The sequence below is a fragment of the Aplysia californica genome, unplaced genomic scaffold, assembly GCF_000002075.1.
Source record: "Aplysia californica isolate F4 #8 unplaced genomic scaffold, AplCal3.0 scaffold00384, whole genome shotgun sequence".
NCBI lineage: Eukaryota > Metazoa > Mollusca > Gastropoda > Aplysiida > Aplysiidae > Aplysia > Aplysia californica.
The window spans coordinates 658,485-663,981 of NW_004797654.1; positions in this window are offsets into that span (position 1 = coordinate 658,485).

Here is a 5,497-nt window from a genome sequence, read left to right on the forward strand (position 1 = left end):
CCTTCCACACCCCCCCCTCCCCACACACACACACCCTCCTATCTTTCTACACTGCTTTTATCTTTGTAAGAATGCATTTTGTACGTAATTCTGTTTGCTGATTCCGTAAAATCACACCATAACTTATCTAAAATGAAGTCTGTTTTTCCTTAAGGATAGTGGAAAAGACCAGTACCAAAATACCGTGCATTCACCCATAAAAGTGACGGAGTTGATGCTTATTTACACTGTATTGGCCGCGAGCAATAACATAACACAGTAAGAACAAGCAACTGTGTTTGTGTGACTGTGTGCGTTTGTGTGTGTGTGTGCGGGGTGGGGGGCTCAGGAGGGGGTGAAATCTTTGACGATATCATGCTTGACCACGATGCTTATATGACCCTGGATGGAACCCATCTGTAAAGGTCATTTAAGGCTGGGGAAATTCCGATTTACGCAAGACGGACAGACACAGAGAGTCAGACACACACAGACACAGACACACACACACACACACACACAGAGAGAGAGAGAGAGAGAGAGAGAGAGAGAGAGAGAGAGAGAGAGAGAGTTTCGGGAGGGGTGAAAAAAATACACTTTTGTTAATCTTTGTTCTATCTATACCAAAATACTGATATGCTTGTACATCAGCATTTGAGGAGGAAAATTGCTTTTGATAAAATGTCAATAATTTTGTCTTGGTGTAACAAAACATTTATCAATTATCATATTTTTGAGAGTAAATTGTTGAATACGTTGGGCTTTTCCCCTCTTTCTAAATGATAAGAATTTAGTTCAAATAATTCTGCACCTCCCCCCCCAACACTAACCTTTTAATTTGGCATCAGTGTACAGGGTACTTAATGAAGGTATTCCTACAACGTGTCAGTCGTGTCTATTTAGCTGATAGAAAAAAGTTTATCTGTCAAAAAAACTAGTGTGGTTCTTTGAGCGTTTTCTATAATGTACACACGCTGAGGGCTATCTGAGAATAACACTGTCTTCTTTTTAAACACTGATGTTTTTAAGCCCACATCAATACAGTCTAGATCATTTAAGAGGCAGGCGTCTACCCTGCCTGTCGGGGCCAACTCGAACTGAGAGGGAAAGACTGAGACACACGATGGAAATTCTCCCCTCTTGGGAATCAAATCATATCTCCTGCATGTGACGGTAGAGATTCTAACAGTTACAGCATAGATGCCAAGGTTATCTTTCACAAAGCTGGCATCATTACAAAGAGTTATAAAGATTAATATTGTTTAGACTTGCACTGCAAGCCCAAGACTGTGCAGTCTGTTATAATTACTGTCCATCATGGAGCGAACCATTGATTATATAAATCTGGAACCAAGATAGGTGAAGGTGTGAAAAGTTGCATGCGCATTCCGCTCCACCGAGACTAATGTTTTGCCCTTCAGTTGGGTGTCTAAGGTGTGCACTAGCAGAGCGAATGTTTTTAGCAATGGACGGTCTAGAATACACTAATTCCGAGTCTATATAACATTATATTGCAAAGATGTAGCTTCCTGCATGTTCTGTTTAAGCTACATGTAACGCAGTAGTGTTGGTGTACGAGGGGCATGCCAAAAGTTTTTTTATCTGACCATAAAGGAATAAAAGTAGAAACCTGTAATTTGGGGTGCAAGCCAACAATCAACTTTCTAGATAGCATGTAAATTTGGGAAACATTTCTGATAACTAGCTTAAGCACCCTGCGCACTGTAAGTGAACAGGGGTATGTTTTTCTCCAGTTTCAACATAAAAGAAAATTGAGCAGAGGGTAGTAGTAGTAGCACTAATGAAGTTTTTGTTCTTGCAAGGCAAGCAACTATATGAAACTAAATTTTTGGGAAAGACTTGTTACCATGAATGAGACATGGGTCTACCACTACGATTCTGAGTCAAACTCGGCCTCAATGCAGTAGAAATCGTCCACGTCCCAAACACCAAAGAAGGCAAAAGTTCAGCCATCAAGTGGAAAAGTGATGCTATCATTTTTGGGGGACCAAGATGGAATAATTATGACAGTTTATCTTGACTACGAAAAGCTATTAAAGAAAAATGCAGAGGAAACGTACAGGAAAGATGCGAACAGGCATTTTGCTATTTCACAGAAACGCGCCAGCACACACTCCAAGAACAGCGGCTCATACTGCGCAGGAATGTGGCTATGAAATTTTGCCACATCCACTCTGTTCTCGAGATTTAGCCCCATCCTACTTTTTTAAATTCCCCAAACTGTAAAGGGATTTAAAAAGGAAGGCATTTTAAAGTGATAAAGAGGTCAAAGAAGCGGTAGAGGGCTCGTATTCTGCCAACGAGAGGGTCTTCTATTCTTAAAGTCTTTTCAAGGTCAAACACCGATGTCAAAAGAGTGTAACTGTTGGAGGCCACTACATATAGAAAGATTAAGTTTAGTATCAAATTTCAGCTTTTTAACTTTATTCCTTCATAGTCAGGTAAAACACGTTTGGTATGCCCTCGTATGTTACGTTTGTTGGGGCAGCTTGTAGCTTTCTGGACCCTTCGTACACTAAGCTAAAGTCCCACTCGTCACATGCCTGCAAAATATGACGTCACAAGGAGGGGAAGAGAGAGAGAGAGAGACGAATCGTCGAAGATAAGAATGCTTCATCCACATACTCGTAGCCTTGGAATATGTGGGTATTCCCTTAGTGTTTGAGGGATTTACGTCTGTTTGAGTAAGAGAAGGGTGTTGCGAAACTGAAATTGTACCCATTTTTGCGCTGGATAATTCAGCACCGAATATGCATACTTGGATCAAACATAGTGAATTGGGTTTTTTTCTGTTTTGTTTTTAGTTTAGTTTTCGTTTGTTCCAATCCAATACGACAGAGGAGAATATAAAATCCAACTCGGTACTCTCCCCCAGTGCATGGGGAATATTAGCACACTGCTATAGGAGTAATCATTATACGTCTTTTTTTTTTGATACAGTATAATAGCAACATTTTGGCTGTACTGACGTAAGGTTCAGAGTTATGGAAAACAAACCAAATAATTCAACGAAGTTTAAAAGGCTTCAAAACAAAATGTTTACGAAGAATTTTTAAAATAAAATTGAATACATTTATCTAAAAAAATGAAGCGTTGGAAAGAGCTGGAATAGAAGATATCAACTCAACCATAATAAGAAGAAGATGGAGATATCTAGGACATGTTCTAAGAATGCCGATGACAAGATTGCCCTATCAGACCTGGTATTGGAAATCAACAGGAAAAAGAAAACGAGGAAGACCAACTGGAAGCTATAGAGGCACATTAAGGAATGAAGCAATCACCCAGGCCTGGATCTGCCTTAATTAGTGGACGTGGTCATGGACAGACAAGCGTGGTATCGACTGCTCTCCGCCTTATGTACCTGACGGTATAAGGAGAGAGTAAATAAGCAAGTATATTATTACTATATTTCATCTACGAATCCATTCATTTACGACAACAAGCGTTTCCAAAAGTATGAAGGAGTACATTACTTGCACATTTGACATTAACAAGGGAAATTCTGATTGTACACGTTTTTTCGCCTAATCGACATTTAAATCCTAAGGGGCTTCCTGCCTGCCTATCAAGGCCAAACGGAACTGAAATGTGTACAAAGTGCAAGCAACAGGACGGAGATTAGAAACGTCTTCACAGTACGACGCACGCGCGCTGTGTGTGTGTGTGTGTGTGTGTGTGTGTGTGTGTGTGTGTGTGTGTGTGTGTGTGTGTGTGTGTGTGTGTGTGTGCTTGTATGTATATGCATTGTGTGTGTGATCACGTATGTGTAAATGTTTGTGTGGTAGTGTGCATTTGTGTGTTGTGAAGCACCTGTAAGGAGAGAAAAAAAATGTGTGCATGTGTTTGTGTGTTTGTATGCGTTTGTTTGTGAGTCTGTCTCTGTGTGTGTGTGTGTGTGTGTGTGTGTGTGTGTGTGTGTGTGTGTGTGTGTGTGTGTGTGTGTTTATTAGGTGTATATAAAAGAGTGCACGCTCTTGAATAAAAGTATGTTTGTGTTTTTTAAAATCAAATGCCCCCTAAAAAAAACCTGCCCAAGGGTAATATAAAATACAAAGGCATTCAAAGCATTCAAGAAAACGTGATTTAAATTATGAAAACGACAAGGGCAGCAACAACATCAAGAAGTAAAAAAAAAAAAAAACACTTTAAAAAATCGGTGAGTGATAAAGTTAATTATTATAGTACTGTGACCTGAAGGCCCCTACTCAAATACATTGCCCTTGTTACTGTCAGTCAGATCTATTAACATGTAGGTTGGAAAGATAAGACTGATAAGAGCTTTAAAACTGTATGTTATTCAAGATGTCCGAATTTGTAAACAATAAACAGCTACTGGCACTCACTCGTGCAAGGAAGGCGGAAACACGATTTTTGTAACGTGTTCACTTTTGTCTGCCCGCTGTTGAAACGTGAATGAAACGAAACGATCTGCTAAATCTTCTCTGGTCTTGGCATGAAAGGTCTAACAATTGGATGAGCAATAGAACCCCCAAACCCTTTAAAGAACTCCTTTTTAAGAAATGAAAATGCTCCAGAACCACGATTTACTTTAGGATCAGATACAACCCCAACGGCCAGTTCGTCATATCTTATCGCTATTGTGTTAATAGAATTCTAGCGGGATGCTTACTCACGAGTGGAATCAAATTTCACGTCAATAGAGCTTAACCACGGGTTTTCAAATTCCGTTTTTCCACACATTTGGGATATGAAAACCTCAAAGTTAATCCTCACAATCAAGACTCATCCACGATTAATCCATTCTTCATGTTCTGAATCCAATGACTTTAATACGTTGACGACTAATCAATTAGAGCTTTAATACATCCCAGCAATTCTTACATTTTTTCACACAGTGTTTTTTTTTCGACGTAAGATCCTATTCTGTTTCCAAAGTTTAGTTTAGCTTTCGTAAAGTCACTAGCTTATTTTTTAAAAACAATTTAACGATTAGTCTATTGATGCCATAAGTGTCACGACGCAGTGGGATAAGACGCTCGCCAGTTTTTGGGCATATGGAACTATTCATCATCATCATCATTGCCTTTCTCACCCTGCATCAGGGTATAGGCCACGGACAAACACCCCCCACTTTTCTCTATCCTGGGCTAGCCTCTTGATGTTATTCCATGTCTTCCCACTTTTCTGTACATCGATTTCTGTGATTCTTCTCCAAGTTCCACGAGGTCTTCCCCTTGATCTCTTGCCCTGTGGGTTCCAATCCAAAACTTTCTTTGTTATGCAGCTGCCTGACTTCCTGAGAGTATGTCCAATGCATCGCCACCGCCTTCTTCCTACCTCATCTCTGACTGGGATCTGTCTTGTTTTCCTTAACTCTTCCTTTTCTAGGGCCTTTCCTTTTATTGTGACCTGCTCCTTTCGTTGTGCATCTGTCCTTAGTACCTTTGACTTTCCGGGGTGGATCCTCAATCCAACAGACTCCGATAGGCTGTTTAATACGGAAGTCTTTGCTTGTATCTGTTCCTGGGTGTGC